Here is an 11,554-nt window from a genome sequence, read left to right on the forward strand (position 1 = left end):
AATATGAATGTCTGTTCCTGTCCAACAAAGTTGTTACTACATACCATGTTGAGCAAGGCTTCCACTTGACTTTAACTTCTTCTTTTTCCTGAAAAACATGATATAAACAAACAATTAATTAAGAAAGACATGCAAGTTGCATACAAAAAGGAGCTTATAAACATTTGTGTACTATTGAATGGCTCAATAAAAACATAAGAACCACTACAATGCGTGTACTGCCAGCATCGAGTGCATGTTAGCAAAGCAACACTGCTTACATTGTGGCTCACAAGCAAAACTAACTGAAGCAGATGTTACTGAATGGGAAGGAGCACCTCCACATCAATCACTCCTTCTGAGCATGATGTCAGGAGGACTTTAAAGAACGTAAACATCAGGAAGGCAGCACGACTAGGTCGTATCAGGTGGTCTGTTCTTATTTAATGTCCTATTTGGAGTGAAATCCTGACTCAGTGGCTGAATTAGTGTAGATTCATCAAATACAAAAGCTTATGGATATTCAGTCAGGCACAGTTCAAATCCGGGAAGTCCAAAGACGCAAACAAATCTGCACAACAGCAGGCTAAATTACTTACATTTACAACTCTCCTGTCTACTATCTCTTCATATTTGAAAATCTTCTGTGTACGGTGTTTTCGGCATTCTGAAAAATAACAAATGAAATATTTACATGAGTTCTGTAAAACTGGAAAAAAATGCAAAAATTAAGAAAAAGAGATCTTAACAAACTTAACGAACATGTCATGTGTTTCGTACATTTACAATACCATAACGTCTAACCTTTCCTTGTCCTTTTTTTGTTTGGGACATCCGAGGTGTACACAGTAGAAATTGAGGGAGATGCAGGATGTGGAGATGAAGAGGAGGATGCAGGAGGAAGCAGAGATGAAGAGGAGGATGCAGGAGGAAGCAGAGACAGAGAGGAATATGCAGGAGGAAGCAGAGATGAAGAGGAGGATGCAGGAGGAAGCAGAGATGAAGAGGAGGATGCAGGAGGAAGCAGAGACAGAGAGGAATATGCAGGAGGAAGCAGAGACGGAGAGGAGGATGCAGGAGGAAGCACAGACGAAGAGGAGGAAGCAAAGATGGAGAGGAGGATGCAGGAGGAAGCAGAGATGAAGAGGAGGATGCAAGAGGAAGCAGAGACGAAGAGGAGGATGCAGGAGGAATCAGAGACAGAGAGAAAGATGCAGGAGGAAGCAGAGATGAAGAGGAGGATGCAGGAGGAAGCAGAGACAGAGAGGAAGATGCAGGAGGAAGCAGAGACAGAGAGGAGGATGCAGGAGGAAGCACAGACGAAGAGGAGGAAGCAGAGATGGAGAGGAGGATGCAGGAGGAAGCAGAGATGGAGAGGAGGATGCAAGAGGAAGCAGAGACGGAGAGGAGGATGCAAGAGGAAGCACAGACGAAGAGGAGGAAGCAGAGATGGAGAGGAGGATGCAGGAGGAAGCACAGACAGAGAGGAAGATGCAGGAGGAAGCACAGACGAAGAGGAGGAAGCAGAGATGGAGAGGAGGATGCAGGAGGAAGCAGAGATGAAGAGGAGGATGCAGGAGGCTGACAGAGGGAAGATGTTGGTACAGGCTCTAAATGAAGAATAAATTCCTCGTTTAGAGCCTCTGGGTCTGGGACTGGTCCAGCATCGACACTGTCAGCAGAGGATGGTCCAGCTGCTGGTGTAGACCTTTTAGCAGGAGGTGAAGCTTGTAATTCTGAAAAATTTTAAATATTAAACATTCATTAAAATGGGTTGAAAAAATGTACAGTACACATAAACACATAATAAGTAGCCCAAACTTTAATAATATGTCTGCATTAGGTGCATAGTAATTACATAAATTGCAAAAAAGTGCAATAAACTACAAAAAAATTGAAAATCGTTTTTGTTTTTTTAACATATATTTCTAGTTAGAGAAATTTAAGAGGCTTATCCCTCAAAACTGTAAATACAAAAAAGTTACACAAACTAGTTTCCCACCACAGGAAATTTATTTTGAGTGTCTTCATAGTTTTATTTTTGAAATACACCAATTTTTATATACTGCAGGAAAAACGAAAATAAATATTATAGTGCAAATTTGCAAAATAACAGCATATGCATCAAAATAAACTATTTCCAGCAGTGCAATATGAGTCTTAAGCATCCCAGAAACGACACAGAAAGTCATAAAGTCAAACATAACTTTTTAAAACACATAACAAGTAAAACACAAGCTCATAAGGCCCCGATCGTAAAAAACTACATTTCCGCAAAATTACGTCACTTCCGGTTTCGGGCAGGTCATGCGGTCATGTGATAGTTCGCGCTGATGGACGTAGGAAGTGTTACAAACAGCTGATGGATCGGCGAAGCCTGTTTCTGGAATATCATGTTTTTGTTGCTGCAAGTGATTTTTATGCAGTTTTTGCAAAGCTATATGTGGAAGGAAACTGTGACCTAGGACAAGCTGATGGCATAAGATGTAAGTACAACTCCTCCAGTTTCATATGCAAAAAAAAGTATTGCGCTAGCTTACTTGGTTGCAGAGCTACCGGGATTTAAAAATAGTTACGCAAAACAGAGCGTGCCCGCTCCGATCGGCTGTAAAGGGTTAATAAAGTTTAATATTTTGGAAAAAAAATGTTGGCAAAGAGAGGAAGTACCGATCGGGTTTCCGGTAAGGATCGGGTAGCGTTGAAACTCTGTCGTGCTAGCTAGCACGCAGTATGAGTCATTGTAACTGTCAGCACAACGAAAATAAACTACACCTAAACTCGGTTTATATCTGACCCAAATAGAGTGCAGTTCATAACTTCTTACCTGAAATTCAGTTCACCTCACGCTCCGACCGGCAGCCGCCTGCTTCTCCTGCCTTCGGTTTCCCTGATCCGGGATTGAGCTCTGCGTTAGCCACCACCGGTCGATCGGCGGCCGCCTCGCCGGTGGCTAGCTGCCCTGTGTTGTAGCTCCGCGTTAGCCACCACCAAAAAGCTCAGTTATTTTTTCCACATCGACCAGCATCATCGGCCCATATAAACGAAAAATAAGTCCAGCTAAGACAAACACTGTTTGCGAGCGATCGGGGGTGAAAGGAGCCTCACTGAAAGGGTGTTTTTTAGCGAAGGGTCGCTAGCCGGCTAGCATGAGAACGGGTTGGTACAGACAGTATTCTCCAAAGAGTTGTTGTGTTGTATAATTTGTCTCCTGTCCTAATTTCCTCTCTCCCTGAGGACACTCCAGGTCCAAGCGCAGCAATGGGTAACCAAGAGTTTCCCAAAAGTCAGCCGCCCACAACAGGGAGAAAGAGGAAAAGAGACCGAAATGATGAGCTGCTAGACCTCATCAGAGAGGAGAGCGCAACAGAACAGGTCACATGACAGCACAGCATTTTCTCTGCATTTTCTACCCACAGTTTGAACTGAATAACAAATAACACAACCTACACAAACTGAAAACAAACAGAAATCACAGAGTAAAATTTGAAAACTTTTATTGATGTTAATTTAAAAGTTATTTAAAAAAAGAAAACCCATATAAAGTAAAAAAAAAAGTAAAAAAAAAATCGTAAAAATAAATAAAAAGAAAGGAAAAAAAGAAAAGAAAACCCAAACAGACAAACCCCTCTGAGCAAGCAATAGGCGACAGTGGGAAGGAAAAACTCCATTTTAACAGGGAGAAACCTCCGACAGAACCGGGCTCTGTGAGGGGACAGCCATCTGCCTCGACTGGTCAATGGGTTCTCATAAGTGACTCGATCAATTTAAAAAGAGCCATTCTAATTGTAAAAATAACCAATTTAAAATCCCGTTAGTTTTCTAGGATTCAAGCAAACTACATTAAACCCGGAGGGAGCCCTAGCTGCAGATTGTTAAAGATATCAACTTGAATATTCCGGGCAGTATTTTCATTCCTGACATTAATGGTATTAGTGCCACCAAAGGAATTGTTTACTATGTTCACAACCGTACTTTGCTGTGAAATAGCAGGTTGCCCCTGGTTTGAATCTTCTGTGTCTGAGTCATCTGGGCTCCCCATACAGCACACACACAAGCATGCAAACAGGTTTTTGCAATTTTGATTGTTTGGCCTAGATTCAGGTTCAGGAGCTGGGTCCTGTGTTGGTGACGGTGTGTGGGTGACAGTTGATGCTTTATTGGCCATCAACTGGCCATCAACTTTGCATTTTTGATTATTAAATCTAGATTCCAGTTCAGGTGGTGTCTCCTGTGTTGGGCTGGTGACAGTTGATGCTTTATTGGCCATTGCGTTTTAATATCTATTTGCAGATAATTTGTTTTCTCCGTTTGTTAAAACTAGCGTTTGAAAATCCGTTCCTGCAGAGGGCTATTTATAGACTTAAATCCTTTGAAGTGTATGACGTCACTGAAGCCTTTGCTCTAAGCCCCGCCCACTTCGAGAAAAAAAAAGAATGCGCTCGAAGTGTGTGGCGTGTTTGTCTCCGCCCTTAATTTCATCACAGCCTCCCAATAACTGGAAGGTTCGAAGTGGGCGGGGCTTAGAGCAAAGCCTTCAGTGACGTCATACACTTCAAAGGATTTAAGTCTATAAATAGCCCTCTGCAACTCTGAATTTCTAACACAAGCGTTAACAAACGGAGAGAATAAATTAACAGCAAACAAATAGCTATTGAAGCAAAATGGACAACAGCACAGCTAGGAGCAATCCAGACAATGTCAGGAGTGATTCCACTCCTGCAGATGATGTTAGGCCACTGCTAGAGGAATTGCTAAATAATGTTACACATGAGCAGTGGCAACAGTTGCGGTCTGATTACGCCGAAAATGGCACCATAGGAAGGCTGTGTAATTTTGTAGATAATGTCATAGCCCTATGCTCACTGTCGGCAGGTGCAGAAATGAGGTTTTGCCAGGACACTGCTGTCACTAGCACAACAACAGTGGCCTCAATGGAGACACAGACAGCTCCTGAACTTGCACAGACCTCTAACACAGTTGACCGTAACACGGAAATACCAGCTGATATTTCACAGAAAACAACAGTCAACTTTCACAGCACAGCAGAAAATTGCCCTGGTGCCACATATATCACTAATATCCATAATACCAATAATGTCAAAGTTTTTCAATTTAACATCTTTAAAAAACTGGAATTCAGTTCAATACGAAAAACCGAAAAAATAACTGTCATGCCCAATACTCCAGTAGACAAGAAAGATCGTGATGACACTCAGGCTGTAGATAAAGCAGGAACCTCTTTGGAAAAGGATGTAACCCCAAAGAAATCCTCTGCTCAACATGAAGCCAGCACTGATATGTTCAACATCACAGAAAATAGCAGAAAAGCACTGGCCTTAAAGGAGACAGAGACAGCGCCAGAACTTACACAGACTTCAGAGGATAATGCATGGCTGACAGATCTTATTCAGGCTGTGATTTCACAGCTTGCTAAGATATCAATGTCCAACCCTTCTGATTCTCTCCAAAAATGTCTTTTGGATTCAATCAGGGCTGAACTACAGGGAACAGATTTACCCTCAGAAATCCAGGAACATTGCGACAGAATCGCTAAAGCCATTTCCACTGATCTTTGTAATAGATTAATTGTATCTGGGGAAGAGGGTGTAATGGCTTTAGTTGCCTTAGTTTTCAAAGAACACATTTTGGCAGTGAAGAATGAATTGTATCAAAACACTCTGTAATAACCTCCCCCCTGCTGGGGCTAGTAAATTGGGACTTTAAATTGGCTTTAAATAGATTATATATTTTTGAAAGCCCTTGGAACGGTCGCGGCAGATGGCTGTCCCCTCACTGAGCCCGGTTCTGCCGGAAGTTTCTTCCTCTTAAAAGGGAGTTTTTCTTCCCCACTGTCGCCAAGTGCTTGCTCAGAGGGGTTTTTCTGTTGGGGTTTTCTTTTTAATAACTTTTAAAAAAAAGTTAACATCAATAAAAGTTATTAAATTTTACACTGATTTCTGTTTTTTTATTGTCTGTAAGTTGAATAAATACATTTGTTATTTCTTACTCAGTTCAAACTGTGGGTAGAAAATGTTGTGCTGTCATGTGACCTGTTCTCTCTCTCTCACACACACACACACACACACACACACACACACACACACACACACACACACACACACACACACACACACACCAACATTGGTTTGATTAAACAAAAAAAGGAACAATTTAAAAAGTTTTCACACACATTTCTTTTTCTCCAGACATGAATGACACCAGAAAATCACTTTCAGATCCTCTCATGGCAATGCAGCAGAGGATTTAACACATGACCTTTGACCCTCTCTAGAGAACCTCTGCTTTTCTTCTTCTCGTCCCCCCACTTGGCAGCATTACTGCCTCCGGCTGATCATCTTGCTTCTCCCCCTGCAGAGTTTGGAATCTGGTGTGAGAAGAGACGCCACCGCTCAACAGCATGCTCTCACCCAGGTGATACTTGAGCATACCTGACAGCTGCTGAGGGTCACCTGGACACAGAAACACAAACAGGTCTGATCACATTTCCTTCTTCATGCTAAGCTCTGCTATAAGCCACAACTTGCTTTGCCCCATGTTTGTAGATGACTGGAATCAGAGCAGAGTCTCTGCATGTCTTTATTAGGGTGGAAGCTGCTACTGATATTTGTGCAGCAGACTAAACAAACAGTTTGTGAACATTCAGCATGTTCAGTCCAATCAAAAAGCAGGAAAATAGCCCCACTGAGAAATCTCTACAAGGCACCGCTGAGAGGTGCCATGTAGAGATTCATACATTCGGTCTTCATACTCGACTCCAGATCTGGACTTGTGTTGAACTCGACTGAGGTGGTCTGATCAGACACAGCGCTGCTCTTCACTGCAGCTGTCCACAAATCACAGAGGAAGTCAGGAGTGTTTTTACCTCGTCTAGCTGCCTCTGTGTGTGTGTGTGTGTCTCTTTAATTCATTTTTCTTTGTAAGCTACAGAGACCTTCACAGGACAATAATTGATCCTCGTGTTCGCATGAAATCACTAAATACATGCAGCAAAGCCCAGAGGACACAGGTAACCGATACAGGAGACTTTTCCTGCCCTTCCAGGGAGAAAGTCGATTTCTTCAGTTATACTTCCTGTTGTTTTTTTTGGTTTTTACGTTGAAGATTTTAGATGTTTGGCTTTTAATTCTGGTACTCCTGTTTTAATTTCAAGGCCTGAGGTTGTTCTTCTTGCACCCGTGGACAGAATCGTCTGTTTTTATAGTTTTATAGTTGTTTTGGAGTCAATTTTGCCTCAGTTAGTTCATTTAAAATATTTTAAATAGTTGGGTTTTTTTTATTGTCAGTGGTAGTTTGCTGTGTATTGTGTTGTGTGAACTTGGCAAACTAACTAAAGGAAGCATGTCCCAGGTCTGGTTTGTGGGTGGTTGTCTGCTTAGTAATGAACTCTGCAGACCACATCAAGCTTTCTGCTTCCCACAGGTGTAGCATATGGACTGAAAGCAAACAGAGGTGTTAGTGTGTTGTTGTGTAGTTTCTATTGAAGCTGACATCATTTAATGCTGTTTCTGCATGCTGGTCAGTGCCATCCAGACAGCAGGTATGACTGAGCTTTTGAACCAGGAGAAGGTGTTTACCTTCTTCGCTCCCAACGACGATGCCTTCAATGCACTGCCGCAGGATGAACTCAGCAGGCTGATGTGTGAGTTTTATTCAACTACACAGCTTCTCTTCATTCACATTCTTAATTTATCCACATGGACACTTTCCACACACGTGTGTAAAGCGTCTCTCTTCTTTACAGCAGCTTATGCTGAGACAGCTCGTTCTCACTCCGGACGCGTAAAATAATGACGATTTGTCACGTCCCTTAACTTCTCATGCTGACACCTAAGGTACCCTTCCACATTTTTATGTGACGCTGTGGGTTGTCAATTCATTCCAATATGAACCCGCTCGCGGCGATCGGAGACGCTTCGAGCAGAGGCTCCAGCCATCCTTTTACTCCAATAATAACCCCGTCACGGCGAAACATGACACCGTGAAGCACAATCTAACTGGAGAACCGGGGACCCTCTCCGCGAACGGGTTTTTCTCCCTAATTTAATGCTTTCTTTTAATGACATCGTTAACATTTCTCAACAAAAACACATGAAAGTATCACTGATAATTCAACAGTAAAAGCTTGGAGTCATTTTTGACCAGGACATGTCCTTCAACGCACATATTAAACAAATATGTAAGACTGCTTTCTTCCATTTGCGCAACATCTCTAAAATTAGAAATATCCTGTCTCAGAGTGATGCTGATGCGACTTTTGTTGTGATTTGGCGCTATATAAATCAAATTGAATTGAATTGAATTATAATCGCTTCATGTTTTGGCCACCACACAGTGTTTTCCGAACTGATTCACGATCTGAAAGTGTGCAGATCTAACGTACATAATCCTTTGTTAGGTTTATTATTTTCATTTCACACGTAAAACATTTATAGATTCATTCACCACTCCTGTTAGTTTGAGCTTCAGGCTGCTGACGAACTCCTTCAAGATATGCAGGTAACATTTTTAGTGGAATCAGTTGTTAAAGAGGGAACACGCTTGTCTAATATTTTGTACGGAGTAAACGTTATATTATTTTAATTTTTTTTTTAAAGTTTATGTCACATTAAGTTGGTTAACTTAAGCTGTTTGATAATCTTTGCTTTAATCATAGACTGTATTTTAGGCGTTCCCTTTTTTCCTTGTTAATTGCGTAGAATGATGCAGAGTGAACCTCAGCCAAGACCAGTGCGCTGGAAAAAACGTGACAGACAGGGAGCTTTTATTCCTCAAAGATCATCAACCACTCGAAGTACTAGTTGCATGCCACGTGCTCAGTGTTCACACAACCATTGATTTTATCTCACAACTTGTTTTCACCAAAGAATTTCAGTAAGTAAATATTCTTCAATTTTTTTCCCCCTCCAGTGTCCAGAGAGCAGCATCAATGTCCACGTGAAGAACCTAGTTATGTTGCCAGTGTCAACCCAACAAAAGGTACTTTACCTTCTTGTATTTATTGTGATTTCTGTTTACTTTTATATTTGTTGTTATAGTTGAGTTATGCAGGGCTTTTGTGCAGTCCTAAGAAACATACTGCCTAGAGTGTTTTTCACTTTGTGGAAGAGTTTCTTCCTTTCTTTCTTTTTTTTCTGTTAGTGTATGGTGCTTCATCAGGAGCTCCTTCAGTTGTTGGAGGATGGAGAAGAGGATGCAGCCATGACTTGTGAGACGTCGTCTGAGTCAGCTGCTACTCACTGGGCGATCAGAAATATGGTGTCCTTGCAAAAGTGGAAAGAGGCCAGGCCTTGTCTTATAGACAATATGTTAGCTACTCTGGATCCACAGTCACACCGTGTGTGTCAGTGTGGCAAACAAGTAGTTGTGAGGTGTCTGGACTGCCTGCCTCTTCCATTCCTTTGTGCTGACTGTGATATTGCAGTTCACACACGCTTTGTCCTGCACAACAGAGAGGCAGTAACAGGAGGGTTTTTGCAGCCTTCATCAGAGTTTCACAAGCCAATAGGTACGGTTTTTAAGTCTTATGCATTTCTTGCTTTGTATGAGTATGAGTGGGTGCTGTTATTGTATATTTATTGGAGTGGAGTGGAGTGCTGTAAAGTTTGAGGTGGACAGGATGTGCAAGGAGCCATGCTTTAGCTGCCCTGCCTGCACTCCAGACATGCTTGCCGTCTCAGTTGATGGAAACCGCAAGCTTTATCGCTTTCAGTCAAATGCAAGGTACGTTATGCATTGTGTACATAAGTCAAATATGGATTTGTAGAAAAATGTATTTTAATGTTTCTTTTCAAACAACTGTCACTGTGTTCGTTCAGCACTTCAGAGCAGGGGGACTTTGAAGGTGTCTTCATTGAAAAAGATGAGGAAGTTGCTGAGTTTGTGAAATACATCCAGAGACACACAAATCATGTAAGATACACATATATATATATATATATTAGTGCTGTTAGCGTTAATCTTGTTAAAATGACGTTAATGCCATAACCATATACACATACACGTATCCAGTGATGCCCTCATGCAGACCGATATTTGGCCCTGGCAGAGCACAAGTGAACGTAAGCTCTTGATATATAAATATCCTTTTTAAACAAACTCCCAGTATCTGAGCAGTAGTTGAATGTTTTGTTCTTGAATCATAATATGCTACTATGTTTTCCCATCTGATGTTGTTAAACTGTAGCTGCTGCTGACCTCCGGACAAAGAGAAAAGTCTTTGAGAAGGTGATGGCTGTGAGGCGCCTGAGAGAGGAGGAGATGATCCTTTGCAGGGAGATGCGGCATCACTGGACAGTGTTGCGAATGCCATCTGTGGTGTTGGGAACAATCTCCTCAGACTGTAAGCACTTTATTTATTTATTAATTTTTTGATGAATCGATTGAAAATAAGAGCAGATGCTAAAGTCTTACTGGATCTTTTACCTATATCTAGATTGCTAGCTAACACTGCCTTCTCCCTTTTAAAAAAATGTTTAATTACAGCATCCTAATTCCTTGTGTTTATGAGGTGAGGTTTTTTTTTTGTTTGTTTGTTTGTTTTTTAACTTTTCTCATATTTATTTGTTTTGTTCTTTTTACAGCCTCCTTTGTTGGCATGTCGGAGGATGCACAGAAGGGACTCTGTAGCCTGGTTTTAGAAAACAAAGTGAACTGAAAGCTGAAATGCTCAAAGTAAAGGACGTGTACAAGAGAATCCTCAGCCACCAACCACTCCTGGAAATGGACTCGGAGGAGGACATTCCAGACGATGCCACTGAGAGTGATTTGAGCACTTCTGCTGAAGACTGATTGTGTCATCATTGATGTTATGTTTGGTAAAATAAAAAGTTAATCACATCTCTGTTTAATGTGATTTTTCAACAGACATTTTACATTTTGAGAAGAAAAATGGAATTTCCTTGGTGCAGTTGTTTACCCTGAATCATTATTTCCCATCTAATTTAATGACTAGTGTACATGTTCAGATACGATAACATAATTTAATTTATGGGATGCTTTCTGGGCTGCTCAAATGATCACAAAATTTAAAAGCACCAGGCAGCACACTCACAAGTACATTTTTTGTTCAGTGTTTTGTCGAAGAAATCAACAAGTACAATTGAGATGTTTGCTGTAGTGGTGTGTTTGTTAAGAAGCATGCCAGCACACCGGTGAAGTGACAGTCCCAGAATGCACCCGAGCCAGTGACTCGCCCCAGAGCAAATGAAATTGCTTATCTAGAAAGACAACCGTCATCAAAGAAGAAGTAAAAGAGTAGGAAACAAATGGTAAGGGAAGGTACTGTGGGGTAGGAAAGAAAGGCCAGAGCTGTGCAAAATGACCTCCAGCAGGCTACAAATGTGCACGTCTGCTCAAACGGTCAGAAACCGACTCCATGAGGGTGGTATGAGGGCCCGACGTCCACAGGTGGGGTTGTGCTTACAGCCCAACACCGTGCCGGATGTTTGGCATTTGCCAGACAACACAAAGATTGGCAACTTTGCCACTGGCGCCCTGTGCTCCTCACAGATGAAAGCAGGTTCACACTGAGCACTTGTGACAGAGTCTGGGGACG

General features: G+C 41.8%; 1 long non-coding RNA gene across 1 annotated transcript; it reads left to right on the top strand.

Moving 5' to 3' along the window:
• Window positions 1-2,289: 2,289 nt before the first annotated feature.
• Window positions 2,290-10,748, top strand: LOC146552701 (uncharacterized). The gene is made up of 9 exons (XR_014889996.1): window positions 2,290-2,465; window positions 6,355-7,006; window positions 7,521-7,639; window positions 8,908-8,976; window positions 9,139-9,720; window positions 9,816-9,909; window positions 10,009-10,058; window positions 10,184-10,339; window positions 10,581-10,748. It is a non-coding gene; the product is annotated as an uncharacterized LOC146552701 (long non-coding RNA).
• The last annotated feature ends 806 nt before the right edge of the window (window positions 10,749-11,554 follow it).

The sequence above is a fragment of the Mchenga conophoros genome, linkage group LG19, assembly GCF_057382185.1.
Source record: "Mchenga conophoros isolate Kocher_MC1m ecotype Shallow Benthic linkage group LG19, M_conophoros_male_GT1.1, whole genome shotgun sequence".
NCBI lineage: Eukaryota > Metazoa > Chordata > Actinopteri > Cichliformes > Cichlidae > Mchenga > Mchenga conophoros.